Source organism: Oryzias latipes, chromosome 13 (genome assembly GCF_053564925.1).
Source record: "Oryzias latipes strain Hd-rR chromosome 13, Olatipes_Hd-rR_3.1".
In the NCBI taxonomy this organism is placed as follows: domain Eukaryota; kingdom Metazoa; phylum Chordata; class Actinopteri; order Beloniformes; family Adrianichthyidae; genus Oryzias; species Oryzias latipes.
This window is the reverse complement of record NC_136249.1, coordinates 19,746,314-19,771,567: the sequence shown is the minus strand read 5'-3', so window position 1 is coordinate 19,771,567 and position 25,254 is coordinate 19,746,314. Positions and strand designations below refer to the sequence as shown.

General features: G+C 39.0%; 1 protein-coding gene across 6 annotated transcripts in view; it reads left to right on the top strand.

Annotated features, from left to right (window-relative positions):
• Positions 1-1,310: 1,310 nt before the first annotated feature.
• The window catches only part of septin4b (septin 4b), a 31,284-nt gene continuing 7,340 nt past the window's right edge, over positions 1,311-25,254 (top strand). For 2 of the 6 annotated variants that reach the window (XM_078930051.1, XM_078930050.1), the window contains exon 1: positions 24,378-24,449. The gene's annotated coding sequence lies outside the window, so the exon portion shown is untranslated. Of the gene's footprint in view, positions 3,483-24,287; positions 24,450-25,254 lie in introns of those variants that run through there. The other 4 variants (XM_011482599.4, XM_011482598.4, XM_078930052.1 and 1 more) reach the window with 4 other exon arrangements.

Sequence of the window (25,254 nt, the reverse complement as noted above, 5' to 3'; positions counted from 1 at the left end):
ACTAGTTTCAGTGTGTCAAATGCTTCACAACCCTGATGCATTTCAACACAATTTGATTCATTTTGCTTTAGTGACTCAGAAAGCTTTGGTTTTGCCATCACTGCCATTCACCTATAAGGGGAGATGCTAGAGACAGGCTACAATCCTCTAAAAAGACTTTTCCTTAAAGGATTAAAGAAGAATCAATTGCAGAAAAGGCCATTAGCAGATCAATTCTGGTATTGTTTTATATTTTATATGCGCAACAAACTTTCTCAGCTACTTATTCCACAATTACACTTAAAATGCTTTGTTGCAGCAGATAAACAATCTCAAATGTTCTTATTTTTGTACTAAATGTAATAAAACCAGAAAAAAATGCAATAAATAGAATTAAAGAGACGCAAACATTAGTTGTAGTGACAATAATTCCGTTTTTTCACTAGCCGATCGAGGGAAACGTGCTCCAGGCCATAGACCCCTCTCCCGTCCACGTGCGATTGTTTTCATTCAGACGCTGCAGAGGCTGGCACGTCGTGACGTCACGCGGCTGGCAGGCTGGAGGAGGAGGCTCGTGCGGTTTGATCAGCGGCCAGGACGAGTTTGTTGCGTTTGGAGCTGCAGCCTTTCAGACACACTCGGTGACAGCCCCGGGCATTCTCGACCAAAGGACGGCCTGGCACCTCGCTGCCGCCGTGGTGACGCGGACCCTGAAGAGAGGCGGGGGGGGGGACATCGGAGAAGACGGTCGCTGCTGTGGACGGTAACGGAAAAACGTCAGATGGAGAATTCGTCCAGCATTAACAACCGGTTTCGGTCCGTAATGTTCACAGGTGAGTATTCAGCTGACACTGCATGTGGGATGTTTTACTACTCGGTCAGTGTAGGCTCGTTTGTTCGTCATCTTTAGGAGACATGTCGTTATTTAATAAATCGGTGACCGTTACGGCTGTCTGAACTTTTCAGATGTGTAGTCCCCGCGGGCTGAGCTCCACGCTTACAACTGTTACTGCAGATGTGTGTGTGTGCAAGACGCTAGATGCTGAATTATTTCTTTGCCATCAAGATGAGGCTGGAGACTGCAGTCAGATGGAGAACTCCAAGCCAAGAACACTTGACCCAGATTAATGGTTATGTGTTTCTGAATAGTTTCTAGCCGTTTGAGCCATAAAAAACGAACTGCTTTATTACAAAGTGAGATCTAGTGCCCCATAACACCCTAACATTGTATTTACACTCTAAAGAAAATAAACTTTTCATTTAACATAATGTTCCTTACATTGTTCAAGGATAAGCTGCTTCAAAAATGCTCTGCATTGGCATTTCCTGTATTTTTTTTTTTTTTTTTTTTTGGTACACCTTTCCACTCCTGTCAGCTAAGATCAGAAAACTGAGGCTATAATTCACACAGACTCACCAAAATTGGACAATAGAAGATTGGAAAAACATTGCCTGGTCTATTAAGTCTCTATTTCTGCTGCTACATTCGGACTCTAGGGTCAGAATTTGGTGTCAACAACATGAAAGCATGGATCCCTCCTGCCTTGTATCAGTGGTTCAGCCTGGTGGTGGTGTAATGATGAGAGGGATATTTTTCTGGCACACTTTGAGCCCCTTAGTACTAACTAAGCATGGTTACAATTGCTGACCATGTCCATCCCTTTATGACCACAATGTACCATCTTCTGATGGCTACTTCCAGCAGGATAAGGCACCATGTCATAAAGCTGGAATCATCTCAGACTGGTTTCTTGAACAGTATAATGAGTTCACTGGACTCAAACTGCCTCCACAGTCACCAGCTCTCAACCCAATAGATCACCTTTGGGATGTGGTAGATCAGGGAGATTGTCATCATGGATGTGCAGCCGACAAATCTGCAGCAACTGTGTGATTCTGTCATGTCAATATGGATCAAAGTCTGAGGAATGTTTCTGGTACCTTGTTGAATCTATGCCACCAAGGATTAAGGCAGTTCTGAAGGCAAAAGGGGGTCCAACCTGGTACTGGCAAGGTGTACCTAAGAAAGTGGCCAGCAAGTGTATCCTAACTTTTGTCTACATTGACACATCTGTATTTGTACAATACATTTAGAAATCCAAGCAAGTTGATTTAGATTGCTCCTGTCTTGTAACATCCAACATGAAGCAGAATTTTGTTGCAGATTATTATAATGGATGCCAAAAGGTTCAGCTTTATCATCTGTGTTAAATAATTTTAGTGGAGCTGGCCCAAATTTCATACCATGGTGCTAACTTTCAATGTTTGTTTTTCTGTCATGCCAGCTGTGGTTCACTGGAAAATATAGAAACCTCATTCATCGATTAACTCAGATTTAAATATTTCACATTTTACCCTGAAAGTAGTTTTTAAGTTTGATTTAGTTTTACCCTTTTTTATCACGTTCCCATAAAAGGTTTTACTATTTTTTTTATTTTGCTGCCAAACAAACTAGCAATCTAGTGGGAAACGTCGATGTAAACGGCCTTCTGCAGGACAGTTGTTGGTGGGGATGGGTGGTACGCGCCGCAGCGGTTGACATTCCTCAGAGAAAGCCCTGTGGAGTGTCGTTGCCATCCCTGCAACTGTCTGTGGCTGCTCTGACAGCATCAGTGGAGGCTCTCAGCATGTAGGTCAAGTAAGCAACCACAAAGAAAATGAAGGGGTCAGGAGAGTAGCCATTATCATATAGCACTCGGATTTAACATTGATCACATCGTCTGACTCTTTGTAATAAGATGTTTTCAGCCTTAAATTTGCAGTCATTTTTAGTCTTCTGCGGCTCTGGATGTTTAATTTATCTCTTCCTTTGTTTGCTTAGTCAACAGTGTACAGTAGTATTTGTGTGTTGTCACACAAAAAGGCCACAGTCATTTGGTGCATCTGGAGGGCTCCCGTTCTGAAGCCTGGAGTGTCAGCGTTGATTTTTTTCCCCTCACATCTTCTTTTATACGACCTAAGTGCAGAGTCGGCTAAACCCCTCCCCACAACATGGGCTGCTGGTCCTGATGTGGATCTAAACTGAGGCAGCAGCAGTTGTATTAATATTAAAGTTCTCAGTGCTGAGAGCTTAGCAAGCTCACAGGCATAGATGCTCCTGCGTTTAAAGTAGTGAATCAATATTTGTAATGCTGCCAGTAAAATTCCCCGGGTGAGGAGTAAAGATAATGGTAGTTTTGTCTTCTAAAGACAAATATAAATAATCCAAATGACAGCGCCAGAATTTATGCAGACATAAAAAACAACAGTATTTTATTCAGCCAAAGAAAGATGATGCACAGAATGTTTGCTTTAAGAAAAGCTCTCAATCCACTGATTGGCACTTTTTATCACTACATTGTCTCTCAGCACTGGTAAATCAGACACTTCCATCTATAATTTCAATATGACCTTTTGTTTGATCAGCACGCTAACAATGTTTTTTTATGATCTTTCTTCATGTGCTTGACTGCTGTTGGATGTGGATTTTGAAATAAACCACCATCACCTGACCAGATGAAGAGGTAAGACGCCTATAGTTTTGTTTTTCCCCTTTCAGCTGATGAAAATTTTTCTTGTTTATAAAAAGAAGCTTTTCCCGTTACAAACTCAGGAAAATCAGGATATCCAGGCTTATAAATGCCAGTCCATTTATTATCCGATGGTCTTTGCTCCTCTGTTTGAGCCATTTCATTATGTTTGCTTTGAGCCGCTGTGCTCAGGTCTTATGAGGTACAAGACTTCAAACTTGGCACCATGTGAATATTTGCATGAGAATTAAGGTTGTAAAAGGGCCCTGACTTTTGAGCTCTGAGGGAATCTGCTGCTTTTGAGAGCAGCGTTTGCTGATTTAGCGCTGAAACCGGACGTTGTGCTCCATCACCCCCTCTAGATGCCCAACAGTCTGAGAAACAGCAGCTCTCTGTTGCCACCTGTTATCCGACTGTTTTGGCAAAGACCACCCCCTCGGTTCCCTGTTGCTCTTGTTTTGTGTCCCACAGTCCACACACTGAGGCCTTGCAGCTGTGTTTGGTTACATGTATGGACGGGGGGGGGGGGGGGGGGGGGGGGGGGGGCTGTTTGTTTTGAAGACCAAACAATTCTCACATTGGTGGAGAGCACAGTGGGTCTGTTTGGGTGTGACAAACATCGGGACCGTCCTCAGCAGCATTTCCGACCCATGTGACAAGATTTCAGTCCGTGATGAGGGAAGGGGCACCTTCAGCATCTGGCTATGGACCAGTGGCTGCTGGCCTCTGGCTGAGTGACAGCATTCACTTGTTTTGCTTCATCTATCACAGACGTCAGTCTTAATCATTTCAGCTTGTGCATTTCATACTCCACCCACTTCATCTTGGGTTTTTTTTGTTTTGCTTTTTATAAAAAAAAAAAAAAAACTAAGTTTTGACTGACTAAAGTGTCCATCGTCTGCTGCACCCACACCCATGGCTGGAAACCACACAGTCCTCTGGGTGTGGTGAAGTGAAAAGGTGATTGGTTTTCTTTTGTCACCCTAACAATGGTACATAATCAGATAGGTATTTTTCACACAGAGACGCATGCGGATGGATGAAGTGACACGAGTCTTTATGGGCAGAAAAGGATGGCGGTGTGTGTTGAAGGAATCTCTCGACAAACGAACACACACACACACATCCACCGCTGCACATTCCTTTGTGGCTTTTACTCAACTAGCCATTAGCTACTTGTGCCTTCAATCGCTGCCAAAGTGAAAGCAGTCTATACTTGGAGTTTATTAGCCCATTAGCTTGCTGGTTCCTGCAGCACATGCTGTTTTTCTCATTTCTCCATGTGCCCTCTTCCCCCATAGATAGGTCTGCTTTTCTCATTTTCTGTCACTGCTACTGTGCTCGCCTATTGCCTTCACTTTCAAACTGGAAAAGCAAAATCTGCAGTTATGCAGAACCACACCCATTAGTCCACAGACTGACATTCCTTTTATTTTTTTTTAAAGAAATGCATTCAGTACATATCATTGTTAACACCATGAGCAATTACACCAAACAAAGGACAATGGTGGGTGAGTCCTCATTTGGTAACAAGTTCATCTCCGTGTTTAACCACATAGAATGAACGAGGTGACTCCAGTTCAGCTCCAGTCCTATTTGTTGTGAATTGTAACCATCAAGTTTCATCCAAATCCTTTAGGTTTAGTGAGATAATCTGATGGAATATTTAAAGCAATTACTCTCCAATTTCAGCCATTAAAAATATTTTCAAAGGATCAGATTCAGCACCAGCAGCAGCAGCTGAACTATTTCTGAGTCGTTTTTCTTTTAGGAGAGAAACTTATCGGCCGCCAGCGAAACCTGAAACATCTTTATGTGTAATTCTGCACCAGGGGACAGAACACAAGCGTTATTGTCCGAGTATGTGTGTCATGACACTGTAGTGATACTGACATGGTTTTGGCTGGTAGACTGCCGTATGGGCTTTCTCAGTTGGATGCAAGGGCAAGAAATCGGGTTAGGGAGTTGGCATGCAACATGTCTCTAAATATAAGCTTGCTGTGAGAAAACTGTTGTCAACATCAGATGTCGTAATGTACTCGGCGTGGTTTTTAGTTTTCCAGAAAATAAGCTGTACAGCTGGAATAACTAGCTGTGTAAGCTAACACAAAGTGCAACTGTCATAAAATGTTTTAAAATGATGGTCTGTATGTTTTCCCGTTTTGGTCAGCACATCTGATCCAGGTAATCAGCAGCAGGTAGGACAGGGTCAGCAGCAGCAGCAGCAGCCCTCTGAAAGTTCTGCAGTAAGACTGTCAGAGGTTCACTTATGGTCAAATGAATGTATGCAAGAGTTTGATGGAGTTTCAAAGTGATGTGAAAACTGAGTCTCTTGAATTGCGTTTTTGTAGTTTTGGTTGAATTTTGGCTGCTTTAGTCCTAAGAAAATTATGCTTGTCTTATTTAGATTCAGAAAGTTTCAGATCTGCAGGATTGGTGTAAATCCTGTATCCTTTATTTAAAGTACCGGTACTCCCAAAACGAGTAGAAAAGTTCGATTTACTCTTGATTTTTTGCTACATTTTGGAATTTTTCATGGTTTAAACCCATTTTGGTTTGAGATGTAAGGGGAACCTATAAAACACTGTCACCCAATGTAGCTACTTCATGTCTGAGACAATGCTCCTCGACTCCCAAACACCTCTCACCTTGATTTATTCTCCAACAGACCCACCCTGGAATTTTTTGCTTATGGACATTCCATTATCAGTTTTCAAAATGGCTTTCTTTGAACTAATTGTTGTCTCTCTTGTACTCCCTTAACATCCTAACTCCTTGTATTTAGGACTTCCTTCCTGTCCCTGTTGGGCAGGCTCACCATTCTCATCTCAGCGGGTGTCCCACATCTGCCTGAGCTGGACTTTTTATCCTTAACCTGCAGCAGAGTGAACTTAAGCATTCTTCTTGCCTCAGAAAAAGGATCATTCCAATCTCCTGTTGCTATAAATAATCTCAATGCAGTTCCCATGGCCCTCCCAACGGCCTGGCACTTGCAAAGCAAATTAGGGTTTGATACACCATGCACACATCATATTTGACTCTGTGCTGCTAACTATTGCTCTTATTTTTCCATATTTAACATCCTAACCTTCAAACTTAGTGGGACATTTTCAACATTCCTCTATTTTTCCATTCTGTGTTTTAAGCGCAGCAAACTCTAAATCTTGTGCAAGCAGCCTGTTGAAATGTAAACATTTACATCAGTTTTTATAGCAGTGCATAGAATACTATGGAAGACTCACTACATCTCACGTCAATCTAAAGGTTAACATGTTCTGCAAACCATCAGTATGTAAAGCATTTTTGGAAACTTATTTAAATATTTCTACTTTGTTTTTAAATTTTGCACTTGAATGTTTTAATATGGTCTTTGTTTATTGGGGGGTTAACAGAGACCTCCCCTTTCACAAGTAACACGTGTCAAAGTATACAAAGTAGGGCTGGAATATTTATCTTGTTTATTTATTTTTTTCTTTCACACAAGCATCTCTGTAAGTATTCATTTCTGCACACTAAGATACTAAAATATTGTAGTAATAAAAAAGACAACTAAGAAGATTAAAATCTTGCCATTTAAATCATAATGAAGACATTGCATGGCTAGTAATTTCCAGCTCTGTTTCCAGCATGTGAAGTCACCTTGTTAAGATTTGCAACATTTTTTAAAGATCTCCCTGTCACACAATATTTTCCTTGTGATTTTCTTAGGCATTTAGGAGATAGTTGACATAAGTTAAGTCTACTCCTCTTTTTCTACTGCAATAAGCACATTTAGAAACTTTTGAAAATAGATATTTTTAAGGTCAAACTGCATTTAGTGTTGTTCAGCTATAAATTGTTTAAGCTTTTGAGAAAATAATACTAAAATATATAAGGTTTCTATTGAAATTTGGGTTTGATTTACTATGACTTTAAGAAATACTTCCGGTTGCTCTCACAATACAGCAGGACACAGAGGAAATTCCAGGCAAGTCTTCAGGGAGAGCTGTGCAGATGGTGGAGATCTTTTTGAGGACTGGGCATGGAGAGTAGAGAGAGTGGGGTTTATGTATTTGGCAAACTTCATAAATCTTGTCGCTTCTCAGTTGTTACATTTTATAAAAGTTGCAAAAATTTTACAAACATGAATTCTACAATTTAGTAATTACCGGTATGTTCCTGTCATCAAATAAGATGGCTTGTGACAAAGTTTGAGAAGGATTACTGAAAGTATTTGCTTCTTATCAGATGTGATTTTGAAGACTGTAAAGAAAACAGCTTTGACCCTGAAGTTTCTATCCGTTGCACCAGCAGCACCACAACAAAATGCAACAAACGTAGACAAAATACGTTATTCCACAGTTCCTGACATCAGATCTAAACACTCGGATGTTTACAAAGCATGGAATTTGTTAGCATGTTGTTACTTGATGCTAAATGGAAAGTGACAAATGTAAAATGCTTCTGAAAAGAATAAGAAACCCTATAATCTACAGTTTTACAAGAACTGAGTCAGTTTAGGTTGAAAATTTGCATTCCTTATGTAATGAACTGCTGCTTTGAGGCTAAACATACATGGACCATGCGATTACATTACACCAACAGCTGATAAAATTCTAAAAGAATCAACCTGCCAACACATTTGCTTTTATTCCAGAAGTGTAACTATATTATAAAAAGAACTGCAATCACTTAAAGACATGTATGTTGTCAGTTGTCTAAAGCTACGTAGACACCCAGGAATGTGTTCAAGAACGTGCTGAACACTGGGTTTTTTAACCCGCTTTTAGCATGTGGTTTTCCCACACGTCTGTTGCTACCCAATATTAGCGAATGTACTCACTGTTGGAAGAGGCTTGGTGCCAAATCTCAAAGCTGTGCAAGTCTCATGAATCTAGCTTTAGACTTTTTTCACTCTTCTATGCCTTCACATGCAAAACTTGGTGTCATATAATTCCTGCCAGGCATGAACTGCAAATATTAATTTCTTCCTCATGATTGAGTCTTCAAACAGTTGGGACTTGCGTGTTTTGAAAGGGATGCCATGCATACATCACTACCAAATCCGACTCCCTGGTTAATGAAATTTTAACTGATTTACCTTTTGATGTGCCCAAAAACGGATTTAGAAATTTGCGTAACGACGATTGAACTTGGAAGTTTTGAACGCAGAAGCCCAAAAATTACATTTACATGTATTTTTCATAGACTTTTCCTTGAAGGACGTCACTCATACGCAGGTTTTCACACCTGATGCCTTATTCAGCTTTTATAGTCATGTCATGCAGCTGTTGTGGTTTGGTGAGTTAAATTATAGGAAGATCCAGTGTGTTGCTGAAGAATGGCATAATTTCACAGATGGTGTGTTTTTCTCACAGAGCACTTGTTGGTTGACAATTGTTCCTGTTTTGGCAGCCATTTTGGATTCTCCACCATATCACAAAATCTGATTAGAAATTAGAAATTAGACTCTCTCTAATTTACTAAATATCAGGCACCCAAACCACTTTATTCAATTTAATTTTAGAGCAATAATTCATAACCAAGATCGTCTGAGGGGCTGTACAAAGAAAGCAAGTCCACTATAAATAAAAAATTGTATTGTATAACTGTATCTTCTAATTGATCTTTTAAAGGTGTAATACTGTAGGTGCAATAAAGGAGTTTTCTGTGAAATCCCCTCTAATGAGTGACCAGTGGAGATGAAATATGTCCCATGAATACTAAGAAAACTTGCAGACTTGAAAGATGCAAACACTGACATGCATGTAGCAGGAAAAGACAACTAATGCATTGGAGGACAAATCCCGGTGGTCTAGGCCTACAGTGGCATAAATGCATAAATGGTTCAGGGACATCCTGGCAAGGCCAAAAAACTAGTTTAAATGGAAAATGGAAAGTTGAAATTGTTTTGTGGTTTGAGCAACCAATGTTGAGAAGCTAAAAATGAAGACATGTGACTTTTCCCACTTCTTTTCATAACTCTGGATGTAAACATTGGGAACAGCTCTGTCAGTATAATAAAGCACTCAGAAACTTAACAAACATTTTCAGAGAGAAAAAAAAAGCCTTTTATTGTGAAAAATCTCTTGATATCCTTGCTTAAATTTAATTTAGAAAGTAAAGGAGTTTGTCCATGTCACTCAACCATTCCTGTTAAAAACAGACACTGAGGCCACAACCACAGCGCTGGTTTAGCATTGCTGTGGTTGAATGGAAGTAAATATTTACAACTCTTTGGGTGTGATTTAGAAATAGATTCTAGAAGTTCTGTTTGGTAGAACCAAAAAACCTTTTTTTCTCTTTGAGAGCAGATGTATTCAGTTTTGTAAGTATACAAACAATAGCCAAGGTTAAAAAAAATAACGAGTTCATGAGGTTATGACATTCTGCTACCACACAGCCACATTATAAAACTCTTTTTCATCTTTTCATATGTACATCAGGGATTGCAAACCAAACATAATTAAGAATTTAGTTTGACATTTCTAAACATGTTTTTCCAAAGTGGAATTTTTCAGTGATTGTGAATTTGATAGAGAATATTAACTTAATTTATCAGCAAAAGGAAAATATTGTGTATCATTAATAAAGCTTCTGAAAGCTTTGTTTGACTGATGATCAGGCAGCTCCTATTGACTCCCCTAAAATGTAGAATTTACTCTCTTTATCTGTACTTTTCTTTCAAAGATGCGTCATATTTTTGAGGAAGGTGTTTTTATTGTTCAAATTGCGTTATGCTTTATGTTCTTTATGATTTCATGTTTATTGCACAATTACCGGTATGAAGCCCATTGAGGTTTTGGGCTATAGAAATAAAACTGAATTAAATTGAATTAACAACTTCACAATAAATCAATAGATTAACTGTTTTTCTTTAGATTTCAATGTTTGGAGCAGAAGTGTTGGTTCAGGCTCAGAAAGCAGAGTGAAAGCCATGACATGTGTGTCTCATTGAAGGATCAAAGGATGAGCTTGGGGCTCCTTCAGCATCCTGAGGGCTGTTCCCTTCTTCCCCCCCAGGCATCCCTTCCTTGTAAATACTCTCATCTTTTCAAACAATTTTTCTTTTTTCTTGTCTTCCTGTGTATAGTAGGGTTTTACAGCTAAAACAGTCCTTTTCACAGAAAAGACTTCTTCTCTTTCCCCCCTTGTTATTGAGTTACCGTACTTTAGCCACAACACCATCCTTCTTCATGCCCATCTCTCTCCATCTGTCTCCTTCCTACCAAGGTGGTTTCCAAATTCGCTCCCTGTCATTTTTTTATTTACTTTATTGGGAGACCTTTATAGCATAATCTGCGGTCAGATCAAATTAGAACAGTGCTTTGGCCGTCTCAAAGGCAATGGTTTTTGATATATCGAAAACAGGAGCACTGGAAAATAAATTCCTGAATTTGAAGGCAGCTTAAGTAAATGTATAGATATTGCTAAAAATCTGACTAAAATTACTTAAGTATAGTCTTTAAAAAGCCTTGATTGGCAGTGTAACTAACAAGGAAACCAGGCCCTCATCTACTGTTGCCAGTTAACCTAAATTAAAGGTGTCTACCTTATCCTGTCTGGTAGTGTGTGAGGTTTTTGCCTATGATCTTCAGAAGTTAAAAGCACCCAGAGGACACTCATTACTGGCTGCTTTATGGAGCTGGTATTATGGGCAGCTAATGACTTCCTTATTTTCATGTTTAAAAAAAAACGTCTTTTTGACTTCCAGATTCTTGAAAGAAGAAAAGCTTCTGTAACCTTTGGCAGATTTATAGGCTTCTGCATGCAGCTTCTTCTTCTTGGACGTTCTTTTTCTTCCCAGTTTTCAGTGATGTTTAGATATTTGTTTCACTTGTAAAAGTAAAGCAAAAATGGCAGAGCAGAAGCTTTTTTGTCTTGCATAACATCATAAGATGATCCTGACCAACCCCTGATGCTTTGTTGCAGCTAACATACCAGGGGGACATATTTCTACTAGATCTGTGACTCTTTTGTCGTAATTAAAAAGCTTGGTCTGCCACAGAAATTTGTCAGAGAATGGAAAGCATTTATGGAGCCATTAGTCCATTATTTCTAGAGCTGTACTTTACCAGAAAGCCTGGTTTCCTCTTTTTTTTTTTTTTTTTGACAAGTTGATGCTTTAAGCTCTGAAAATAAATTCAGTAGAAAAGTGATTAACTGAAGCGGATTTAGGATTCTTTTGAAGCAAAAGTTCATCCAGACTCAGGCTAAAGCAGGGCTCAGCCGACAAACAGAGAACTCTTGAGTTTGCTACTTTTTTAAGCTATTAATAGAACAAGCCTGAGAATTTGGACCAAGGTCAGAGTCCTTCCCCCAGCTAAAGGAGAAAACGAGTGGAATAGGCCTCCACCACCACCCCCACCACCCCTTCCTCACAGCCACCCTTAAAATTTGTGCATTTTTGGCATTTCTGATCCAGTAGAAAACCCTCACTCATGTCTGCTGTGTGCTCTGTAGGAACTCCTGAAGGTTTCCCTTCAGACAACTGCAATCCTCTTGCCCTCTGCCTGCATTCCTTCATAGTTGTTCGGCTCATGCACTCATCAAAAGGATTTCAGTCGACTATAACTAAGATCTACTCGGCTGAAGCAGCACTTTAAGAATACTATTCTAAAGCACATCAGGATGTTTTTTTTTTTTTTTTACATATGTAGATGTGCATATACGTATTCACGAATGAAATTCTACAATATGTGCTTCAGTGTGACTTGTTGAATAGCTTTAAGACCAGCTTTTGCCTCAGAGTTTCTAATGATTCCTTAAATTAAGAGGATTTATGCAGCTTACTACATTGTGTGAGGGGTTATGGATTCGGTGTGATCTCTTATAAATTTGCATTCAAGACAAAAATAAAAAGATAAATGGGTATATCTGACGACTTTATCCATTTTTAAATGTATAGAAGTTCTTGTTGGTACTTATTTCAAAATCTATTAACCAAATGTTTTAACTTTTTCTTTTTTTTTTTTTTTACCAAAGCAATTATAATATAACTTATTTTTTTCCATTATTAATATGCTATAATTGCACTTCTACAGTTTTCAAAAAAAAATTTTTTTCATTCATTCATTCATCTTCTTTACCGTTTATTCCCTTTCGGGGTCACGGGGTTGCCGGAGCCTATCCCGGCCACTTGGGCGTAGGCAAGGGATGCCCTGGACAGGTCGCCAGTCTGTCGCAGGGTAGAATATCCTCAATCACACATCCATTCACTCTCACACTCACACCTATGGACAATTTAGAGTTGCCAATCAACCTATTAAGCATTTTTTTCATTTTTACGTTTATTTATATATAATGCATTTCTTCTTTCGAAATGCTTTTATTTTTCATCACTGTGCATCATTTTGGGCACATCCCTGTTGGTGACTTCACACAGGCTTTGTTAGTAATCTGCCCCCTCCCTCTCCTGGGTAAATGGACACACAGGCATCAGTTAACAAACACGCAGACACACATCTGGAGTTCAACGATTAACCCTGGGGTCACAGAAGCGTGGATATTTTGCACAGATTTACGTAAATAACACTGGGCTGCTTAGTTTACAGTCACACAAGGCCCCGGGAAACCCAATTTAACCCCATTAGGTTGAAATCACAGGCACAGAAAAACAGATTCAGTTCACTGTGCCCTACACAGAGATTACAACTGACCACAAAACCTCTACAATTGAAGTCGTATCAGATTAAAAATCCTTGTTTTGTGGTTACCATGTATGCATTTCTAGTTTGTGCTGCAGTGGTTATGTTTTCTTTAATGTTCTGCCTTTTTTTCAGATTTTAACGCTATCCAACTGTTTTAAGCAACTTTAAAATGCATGAGAAAAATGCAAATATTGGTCTCTTTAGGTAAGTGGGGTAAGAAGTTTTAGTTTGTGGCAGACAGTCAACCAGACATTGTTATAGTTTTTGAGCAAATAATTATCTTCATTTCAAACCACATCAATTAAAATGTTGGATATGAAACTCCCATTCATACTTTTTTTGTGTATTTTAAGAAAGAAAATGGAAGAAAGAGGGAAATGTGGTTTAGGTCGAAGTTTCAATCTCTGCTGCCATCTGTTTGAATATGCACATGCCCCCAGAGCAACAGTGATCCGTTCCTTCAAGTATACCCCTCACATGCTGCCTTCTTTCAAATCACACGTTAAGCCAGGGGTGCTCAAACTGAGGGAGCGAGCTCAGTGTGAAGCCCCATTGGCTAAAAATACAAGATCTAACTAAGTAGTTTGCACCTCTAACATTGAAACATAAAACTGTCTCCCATCACACCTTCAATGTGTTATTTCTAAATCTCACATTCAAAAATAACTGTACTTAATTAAAAATTGTCCTTAATTGCTTTTCTTCTGAGCCACTATGAACATTAAGAATATACAATGTCATTTGTAAATACCTGATAATATGTTTGGTTTAAAATGTTATCCATGGCGGCAGATTAAAATGAACAGAGTAAGATCATGCTGCTGTTTAACTCTGCATCACTTTCTGTTCAGGCTCTTGGAACATTTTGTTTGGTTGACGTGTAACAATTAGGTGACACTGCTCCTGCTGTGTATCCAGGCCGTGCACTTGTTACCGTTCTTGTTTTCTGGCATATAAGATTAACAACTCTGTGGACAATATACGAGTTGTATTGTTGCACAATAAAAATACGACTCAAACCAGCAAAAAAGGAACCTTTAAAGTCAAATTTGAACTTGACCTAAAGACACTTGAACTTTGATTTTGATGTTTACAAATGCATTTTGAAATCAATTCTCCATTCTGTTAGTGGGAAAACATATTTAATATTATTATTATTATTATTAATATACTAAGCTTTATGTTACTAAACATAGCTGACATGATTATCTAAAATTAAAATAAAAGATTTTCAAGTGATCTTAAAACCATAACTTGGTAAACCTAAGCATTCTAAAGAATGTGGTTGGTAATCCTTTAACCTTTTTATTAATAATATATTACATAAAAGTGTTCTTTTTATCCTTTTCTATCACAATAGCTCCAAAGAAAGTGTCGTCTGTGTTAGGCTTCTGCAACATTTCCTCAACTTAAAAATCTGTCTTTGACCCCTAGCTAGGTCAGGTTTTATTCCAGTTATCCTCCCCAGGGGTGAAGCCCGGTTCTAATGAGGCCGAACATGGTGAACTGGGGGTTTGGGTGAAGCCACGTTTTGGCTGGTTAGTAGCATCACTTTCCATTCATCACACAATGGTGGTCTCTTTATCTAAAATTCTGTAAGGACAGCAGTTGAGGCTTTGTCATGGAGAACAACTGTGGTCAGATTGAAATCTAGAAGAACTACAGTTTAGGTTTCTAGTCCTCTCTTGGGTCTTTCTGTAATACCGCCATGTGTCAGTCATACCCTTCTTGGTCAGAATGATAGATTCAATCACACACATGTTTAAAGCAAAATGAAAGACAAACATGTAAATGATATGAGATTCTAACTAAATGTAAGATCCTAACAACCAATGTTTTTCCTTTATGATTTGTTTGCTTGTTGTTGTTCATCATGAATGTCTTACTGAACCTATTTGGTTAGGTATATGTCCCTTTACCCCATTTTGTTAAAACCACTGCTTCTTGTGTTTACAGCAGTCTAGACAGGCCTGCTCTGCAGCCTTGTGTTATTAATGTTCAACAGCAGGACAGGGTCGTTCTGCCACATCTGGAAACACAAAAGGTTTGCCAGCACAGACCTGGAGCAGCTCACAGTTGGTGGGCATGCTTTGCTCGAGCTGGCTCATGTGCATACGCTTGTCTTTGCCATCTGCAGCATGGTAAGTGTAGCAGTCATTTGCAGGGTGATGAGAAATCAAATGGTCTTTGCAGCGTGACAAATGATGACAGTATCAGACAGCCTTTTTGGTTGGATGGCATGTCTTTTGTTATCCTCTATACCTCTCTGCACTTTTAAAAAGGTTCTTAGGACTGGAGCTTTGGCTGCTGCATCCACGTCACACTGATCTTTTGGTGGCAGTAATGCAGAGGTCACAAATGTGTTTGAGTATTGAAGCTTTTTCGCCTCCCTGCATGCAGATCCACTGTAAATGTGACAGTTCTAAACCAGAGATTGATCAACCATGTGCCCAAAATATGTGTGAAACCCATGAAAGGGGCTTCATGTTTGGTAGTTTTATAGCATGAAACTGAGCTGTGTCTGCTGAGGTGACAGCCAGCACTCATGTTTGAGTTGTCCAGAAACATCATAGGTACTTTTGTTAAGATTCCATGAGCTTTGAAAGCGTTCTGGATTCATTTTGTGCATCAAGATTAGAGAAGCGGATTACATCCCGGAGGAGAACAGATGGAAAGAGAAGGAGGAAGGGAACAATTATGTGGAGTTTACGTTAGAGGGCTGGCCAGGCAGGCACCACCCGAGTCACCAATGCCATCTGCTGTGGTTTCACGTCACTGTGAGGCAGATCTGGATGCTCTGGAATGAGAAAGAAGCGTGACCATGTATGTCCTAAACAGGATTCTTCTGCTCGTAGACAACTTTAGTTAAATTAAATGAATAATAAATTTCTCTCTTGTCAAAGCATTCCCAGTGGTCTTTTAGTTATGATTGTGCCCTTTTTTATTCAAAATCTACAAACTTGTGTTGTTTTTTGAGGACATAGTTTCTGCAGAGCAGCAGCAGTTCATTAAAAATGTATCCCTGAGTTGTGGGCAGGACTGTTGGCGTAGTGTAAGCCTTCCCTCCTTTCCCATCATACCTTTGTTTACACTATCTCCTGCTAGCATACAGCCCTTCACAACTCCAATCTAACTTTATTGGTGCAACAAATATTGCGAGCAGTATTGTAGCTATCCAGCCTTACAATTTTGAATCAGATGCCAGCTTGGATTGGAAAACAGACATCTAGTGATCTATTTGTATGCAAGTGGGTGCATCAGAATGGAGCGGAGGAGGCAGCTTGTGGCCCGCTGACTGTAGCACCTACATCACAGCTGTTGGCTTTTTCCAAAGGAATCTTTTGACTGCTCCTGATTCACAACAATTTGAATAAAGAAAAATCTTAATTGTCTTTATACATGTCCTCTATCATGAGAAAAATGCTGCTAGAAGGATTTGATAAAAACAGGATTTTCATTGAAGTAGGTCTTTAAGTTGACAGAGAAGCTGCTGGAGATGACACTTACTAGGATGTCAGGTCATTGGTCATCACATTACATAAAAAGTTCCAAAAGTTGTTGAATTGGTTTGTTCTAGTAGACACATTTTTATTTCATGGCAGAACCAGAAAAGGAGGAAAGTGGAAAAAGTTTTTTGTTTTTGCTTGCAACAGTCTATGCAACATTTTCTTATTAACTCCCTTTGTGTGCAGGTGTTTTATGCACAAAAGGTGACCTCAAACTGTTGTCACTATTCTCCTCTATTTTTGAAACTTGTGTGAATATTTGTTTATCTGAATGTGTACAATTGACACGGGCATCAGAACTCAAATTCTAGATCTTTCTTTAACAGCTTTGCAAACAATTCGTTACTTTTGTATTAATTTTATGTTCTAATAAAACTAAGTGTTTGAATATGCATGTTGTATGGTTATCTGTTTGTTGACAAATAACCATACCATGATACAAAGATGTAAAAGTCTCTGCCAAATGATAAACCATTAAAAAAAGAGCAAAAAAGATTGTAAAGTAGAACAAAAGGAAAGAAATCTACACTGTTTACACTTTTATCAATATCATTATTACAAAGATGATTATAGCAATATATTTCTGTAGTTGTCAATACAAGTAGAAGATGACTAGAATGTAAATATGCCAAAGCAGAAATGTGAATTTATGATGACGTGACGTCAAAAACTCATGTTAACATTTCCCAAAGAAATGGTTTGTGGACCTATGATTCAGTTAATTTACTCCATGCTGCACATATTCTAATTGGTAGTTTAAAGCTAACATTGTAGCCTTGTGAGAGACTGTGGTTTTTCGATCCACTGTTAAAAGAACACTTCTTCTTCCTTATTCTTTATCTTACATCTGCTCCCTTTAGAGGTCACTACAGCAGATCATCCCCCTCAATCTAATCCTCTCTTCTGCATCCTTCTCACTCTCACAAACCACCCTCATGTCCTCCTTTACTACATCCATAAACTTCCTGTTTGGTCTTCACCTTGGCTTATTTCCTGGTAGTTCCAATCTCAGCGTTCTTTTACTAACAAAATGACTCTATCTCTTCTTAACATGTCCAAATCATGTCCATCTGCTTTCCTGCATCTATCTCCAAACATCCAACATGAACTGTCCCTTTGGTGTGTTTGTTCCTCAGCTTTGTCACTTCTAAAGAGAAACTAAACATCTTCAGTTCTGCCTCTTGTCTCTTTCTCAGAGCCACTGTCTCTAAACAGACAACATGGCTGCTCTCACCACAGTCTTCTACACTTTTCCTTTCCTTCTTGCTGACCCTCACATATCACACCTGAAACCCTCCTCCATCTATTTCAACCTGTTTGCGTACACTTCTTCAACTCTTTCCCACTCTCTATTACTCTAGCCTATTGACTCAAAGTATCTAAACTAATAAAAATAAACTAAATGATGGAATAATTTGAGACTTTCTTTGTTTCCGTTCAACTTCCTACTTTTAGGGCGTAGAAATCCCAGTCCATGTAATTCTTTTTACTTAATCTTATGCTTAATCTTTTAGTTAAAGGACACAATTCAGCTCTTTTTGTTTTTAATAGATTTGTGGCTCTTACTCCAGACATCAGTCATGTTGTGATAAGGCTCGGCAGGAGCCAAAAATCACAGCTTGTGGTTTTGTGTTCGTGTAATGTAGGAGCTAGACTGACTGTAATTCAGCGTAGCGGCAGCAGGGCCACACAGCAACCCACTAACCTCCTTTAAAACCCAGATGAAATGGGTGAAACCACCCAGCAGATGTTGTCGAGCTGCTCTGAAGGTGTTTTTCTTTGTTCGGTTCGACAGAAGGAGAGAAATGTTCAACCCCTGTTTTCTACACTGGGCTCCAATCGTGCAGTTTGATCTGTAGTTTCTTGGCAATCGAGCACCAGTTTGCTCAGCTATCAAGAAGTCAGTTCCTGGTTCTCATTTTGACTAATGGCTGAAAATAAACAGAACACCTCATTAAAATGTTTTGCTCTTGAATAGAAGTAGTGGAATAGGGTGCAATTACTCAATTCAGGGGAAAACAGGATTTCTGTTGTTTCTTTTAAACTACATGTTCACCCCTGTGTGCCTGTTTGGGATGTAGTTCTGACCTACTGAGGTGTTGATGTGATTACAAAGCTGAAGAAAAACTCTTAAATGTGCAAAAGAGGTCATACGGCCACTTTTACACATATCATGCAGTGATTACTCTGATTTTTCTCATGTGTTGTCCCCTCTCTTGAGGTATGAGACAAAAAAGAAAATAAATGCTGCTCAAGTGTTTGCTGGACAGATTTTCAGTCACCTGGAAATCACACTCCCTGAAGGCTATTGTGAGTCTGTCAGGGTTACTGTACATGAAGGCTCGATGAACCGCCGGTGACCACGTCTGATCTAAATGAAAAAATTGTGTAAACCTTCACAAGTGTGCTAACTGCAGATTATGGTCTAATTCAAATAACCCAAACAATGGCATTCCTCGATTGTGATCTGGGAATACCTTTCTTTTTCTTTAAGTTGCACAGTGGAAGTCCCCCCTTCTCATAAAGAGCTGAATGGGTTTTTTGGTGCTATATATCTTTTTAGAGGGGTGAGTTCAAAAATCCTTAAGCTCGTTTCCAACAGGAATCTCTCTCCATCAGATAAAGATCCTTAATTGAATTGGGGAGGAAGTGTAGGAAGTGTGAGTTCAGCAATTCCAGCGTCTCCCAGTTCCTCACTATTGTGTAACAATATTTATGTTCCAGCAGACATGGTAGTGTTTGCTTCAGAAGCCTAAAGGTTGAGAAGGTTCACATGGTTTCTTAGACAAAATGTTGATAGTTGAATTATGCTTTTAAATAAATGCATTATTGCTTGTATTACTCAATATTTTCTGGCTCTTATTGACAACAAGAGTCGTATTGTTGTCCTCTGGATTTTTCTATGCAGGAAGCATTTTAGTTAAAGTCTACGACAGGCCATTATTCCATTCCATTCCATTATTCCTTCTTTGGTTGCTTTGCCCTGCCCTCGTAATTCCTGGCCAATGACTGAAGAGATCTTTAGTCATGCGGCTTTGTTTACAGGCTTTAGTTCAAAACAGAAATGTCTAGTTGAAAGTCATCTGAATACTGAGCAAATGCAAGGTTCAGGACATGATCCGGACCAACTGACTTTTCTTTTCTGTATACACCTTTTACTAAATTTAGTTCATCATTCAGGTTTTTGTTCATTTAAAGTGAAATGCATATTGCTGAAGGTTTTTTTTTAAAATTTTGCTGTAATTCTACCACAGGGTGCCATTTTGGTCTTATGTGACCATATGACATTCTCCAATCTTTCTCTGGATCATCCAGATGGTTTTTGGTAAACATTAGACTGGCCTATGTGCTGACTTGAGCAACGGGACCTTTCTAGCACTGCAAGATTTGAATCCATAATGACTTATAGTGTGTTAGTTATGGTTCCAGCTCTCTTCTTTTCATCAGCCAGTTCCCTGTGTAGTTCTATCAGCTGATCTTTTGTCACCAAGCTCTTTACTTTATTGTAGATTGGTTCATCCCAGCCTTGTTCAAGTTACAATTGTGTCCTTGCTGTCCATTGACAGCTATTTGGTCTTGTTTATAGAGGATATGTTGCAGTTTTACTGGAGCTGTAGATAATGACATCATGAATAAATATAATATTTTGTAGAACATAGTGTGATGTGTAGAGATAACAGTGCCGATATTTATAACAGTAAACAGAAACGAAATGTATTTATCTAACCGATTACACTTTGGTGTGACTAATTACTCTTCTTCCTCTCTGTATCTCATAAACACATCTTGTTTAGTCTTTTTAAATATTGAATGCTGCTCTTTTGTAGTTTTGAAAGCATTTTATAATTCACCATGCAGAACTCTTGGAGGTAAAAATGAAAATGCATAATGAAAGTATTTGAGAAACGTTTAATGTCTGCGTTCCTGTTTTTTTCCCTTTTATTTATTGTTTTGAAAATGATTCTGACTTGCACTGGTTTATTGTTCTGCAATACAAGATCCACCCACTCTGTGACAATATCTGCCTTATGCTTTATCCTTATTACATTGTCACTTGTGGCATTGTATGTTTTTAATAGATCTCTCTAGTTTTTGACAGAAAATGATTTCATGGAGAAATTTGGCTTAAGTTTGTTCTTTTCCTCTAGAATGCGCATTACTGATACACATGGTATCAGTAATGCACACATTACTTCCAGACACATGGTGTTTTGTTTTTCTGTCTTGTGTTTTTCTTTGTTGTGTTTTGTTTAGTTTTTTAACACCTCTAACACCTCGAATGAATTGCCACAGACTTTCTAGTTCTTTTCGGATGAATTGGCATGACACGAACAAAGCATAGAGATTAAATAAAACACTACAGACTTTGGCCCACCTAAGTGTTTTGTGTGTAAATGTGTGCTTTAGATTAAAGAATGTTTGCAGCAAATAGGCCCCCATTCTCTCAATAGAAACGGATGCACTCATTTATCTTAAAATGTGATGGCCTTTTTTTTTTAACATGATTCTTCCTTTAAGCAAAACTTCACAAAAGACCAGCTGACAACTTCATTTAAATCCTAAAACCATGTCTGAATCCTCAGAAGGTGTAAGTAACCCTCCATTGTTTGTCAGCTATCAAAGTTCAATCCATGCAAACAAACGCATGCACACTGGGAGGCACTATTGGTGTCATCCAGGCCCTGAAGGTCTGGGGTGTGATGCTCATTGTAAGTGAGCTGCAAGTTGTGTAGTCTTCTGCTGAAAAGTTCGTTTTTACTTGGGCATGTAACCGTTTAAAGATCCACTTTGATGAAAACGGGTTTTTTTTTTTTTTTTATTGAGATGTTCTTGCATTTCTCTGATTGAGGACGTCAAAAGAAAATTTAGCTCAAAATTGCATTTCTGAGTATATCTGTATTCAAATTGTTGTGACTCAGGTGCAGACAAAAGATGCCTTTTGAAAAGATCGTATTTCTTGCAAAGAAAATACAATTAACAAGCCACAAGCTCCCTGCTCCACTCCATTCGGATGAATCCACTTGCAGACAAATAGATCCATGTGCGTCTTTATTTTTCTCATCTGAGCTGCAATCTGACTCAAAACTGTAAAACTGTAAGTCTGGATTGCTCCAATATTACTCGCCATTTTAGTCACACCGCCAATGTTAGGTTGGGGGTGTGAGGGGCTGTAAGCTAGCAGGAGAGTGTGTAAACAGAGAGCCCTCAGTAACAGGAGGGGGGGGGGGGTCATTCCTTGCCATGGTCCCGCACACAATTAAGGCATGAAATTCTAATAAATTCCTGCTGGTCTGCAGAAAAGTTCTATTTTTTTTTTTATTTGGGCAAAATTTCGGCTAAAATAATCATAATTAAAAGACCACTGGGAACGCATTTACCATAGATCAAAAGATGATCAGTGGTTCTTTAAAGCATATGGTCACCGCATTATTTGTTTCTGCAAAATGGGCGTTTGTTTTGAAAATGACCTTAAAAATAAGGTGCAGAGGTATGCATGCTGCTTTTGTGCTTGATGACGCTGCTGTCCTGTAAAATGATGGGGATTGTGTCTCTGCTCCTTCGGAGGTGCTGCAGGTTTCCCTCCTGCGCGCATGTTGAACTGAGCCACACTCACAGTTTAACATTCATTTTCATGCTTTGAGAGCAGCTCTGAGGTTCCAAGAGGAACTTCCTACTTTTCCACCCATCTATAAAAACTCAAGGTATTAGTTTGCGATAGGTATTGTGTTGGGTATGTGCTTCTGCACGGATGTTGTCACACCGATCTTTAGCAGTAAACTGCATAATGAGTTGAGGGAAAATGTTTTCATAGATCTTCATTCGTGTCTTCCTGTTTCTCCCCCTTTGCACTGAGCCATCTTCACACAGAACCCTTCACCACCTGGTTACGACCTTATGCGAAGGCGAAACCTTCATTGGATTCAGTGTTCATGTTTTAAAGGAGAAAAAAACTAAGCTTGTCAACAAATAAACCAAAAATCCTAACATTTCATCACTTTTTAAATAAAATAACACTTAAGTTGTAATTTATTCACCTTCCCACACACAGTATCAGTTTTCAGAACAGTCAACTTTGCTGCCAAAGCTAAAGTGATTTACAGTTTAGTGAAGAACAGCACAGCTCTACTATAATGAGCGTATATGAGCCAGAAACTGCTCTGTCATCTGCGTTTCCTTCCAAAGTGAAATGTTCTTTCATTATAAATGGGCAATAACATTATGTTGTATAGGTTCTCTATGACTTATGGCTTTTTGCATTTCCCATGTAGCACATGGAGCATTTGAAGAGGGCTTCCCCCTGAGTGCTGTGTTCAGAGCAACAAATCATCATCCATCAGCACTGTGTCAGCCAGGCCCACTGCAGCAGTCCAACAGTAACAAAGCAGTGGTGTCAAAGCCGCAGCATTTTTGAACTTCGCCTGGGTTTCATGTCATTTATCTGTTTCTCAGGAACATATGGGTTAGCCATTAACGTTTCAGTCCCACCATAAGGTCTGCCTAACGTCCCTTTTGCTGTACTTTAGGTTCTTTTTCCCACAATGCCCTTTATCTTCCGTTAACTTCAAAGAGAAAGGGGTTCTTTTACTTGCAGTGGAGTAGCTCCACCAGGCTGCCTATTAGATTGAATTAAAACAGTTGGACCCCTTATTTCTGGATTGTATACAAAACAAACAGCACTTAGTTCAGACTCTTATTTTCTGTCCACTTTTCTTATTTTGCTTGACAAACAGGACGTTCCAGGCCAACATGTCCTTTGCAGAAAGTGCCCATTTGTAGGCATCCCTTCATGATAAATGCATGATTACCAACTTTGCAGGAAATTCCTAACAAGCTGCTGTTGAAGACAGATACGTCACTGCCAAAGGCTTAATGTGCCATTTTGCCTGTCGCATTGCTTCTGTTATGCAGAAAACAAATGTGATTGCAGGGTCACTTTTACTGTTACCGTATGTGAAAAGGTCTTAAAAGCATTTTTGACTAATGGAAGGAAATCTTTCAATGATTTGAAATAATGCGAGGAAGTTTTTAAAGCCAAATGAGCTTCCTTTAGCTTTTTTTTTTTTAAATATAAATTAGTGCTGAGGCTGCAGCGTTTTACATGCATTCACATTTTGCATGTTTAGTGACGGGAGCACATTATTGAAAGTGAACTAACCCTTTGCTTGTTGCAAAAGCAAGAAGAGGTTCAGGCCTCAGGCCTTCAGGGGGTAAATGGAACTGGGGTAAAGTGGATGCTGAACTGTTTGGGTTTTATTCTGGTGTTTTATTCTCACATTAGTTTTGTGTTGGCGTGGTTCACCAGACATGATTCTAAGTAGGTCAAATTTTTCATGTGTGATTGATCAGCTTCTCGAGTAATATATAGTCTCAGGACTGGAAGTGTTATTTTTATTTTACTTTGATGCTCTGATTTTTAGGGATTTACCTGTTTGCTAGTCTTTTTTTCCCCCGGCCATGTTGTTTTTTATTTTCCTCATACGTAGATAATTTTGTGTCTGTTACGCCTCGGTTCTTATATTTTCTGCTTTTGTTCAGAGTTTATCTTTCACTATGATGTTAAAAGCCTGGACTGCAGCTCTGTTGCATGGATTCTGCCTAAGAGGGCGTGTCCCGTGTTGAGTGTGGTCTTTAGGCTTGGACGGGCCAGGTCAATGCTGCTGATCACTTCCCTTGGGCGCAGAGTGGGTTGAAGGACGCTGTGTCCTTTGGGATGGAAACGTATAAATACCAGAGCCCCTGGTGAGAGGCATTTTGTTTCCACAGAGGCAACAGATCAGCTTTTTACTCTGGTGACAGACAACAGGTGAGGCACTGGATGACAGGAGGTGAGGCTCTGTATTCAGGAGGGGGAAACGGAGTTTAGATTTTCCGAGGATTAACAAAATTCTGTTTTTTTTTTCTTTTTTTGTTTTTGTTTGCAGCATGAAGATAGACAGTGCAACACATTATTATTCTGCTTTGCGCTTTTTTAGCATCATGCTAAAGAGAAAAGTTATAAATGCAGTTTTTAGAGTTATCTAAACTGTGCAATTGAATAAATGTGGCTTCATGTAGGTCAAAGGAGCCTGTGTTCAGCATTGATCTCTGTGATTTGATTGTAATGCATGAAAGAAGGTCAGTGTCTCCCGTTCTCTGCCATCCTTTAAATTCAGTCAAATGAAAATGCTGAGAACACAGATCTAAAAACACAAATTTTTTTGAACTTTCCATAAAATGACTGGTCTGAATTGTTGTTGTTTTACCACCAAAAGGATTTTTGCATTAAACATTTGTGATTTCTCCAAAAGAAATTTTTTTTTTTGGCTAAAAAAACAGACTAAAAGGTCTTTGCATCACTAAGACGGTCCACTCAGCTTTGGCCATGCTGTTGTTTAGAGGCTGAAAATAATGTAAAGGGTGTTTTAGAAAAATCTGGAATCATCTGTCCTCAAAATGGCGTCATCCATCTTTCATTTACTAAATTCAAGCTATGCTCCTAAATGCTCTGAATTCATCCCATTTCTTTGGTAAATTGTATTTTTATGTTTCTCTGCATTCTCTTTAATGTTTTCTTCTTCATCCCCCTCATCGTCTTCATCTGACGCATCATTTGCTCCTCTTGTTACTCTGCTCATGCCTTTTGAACCTGAC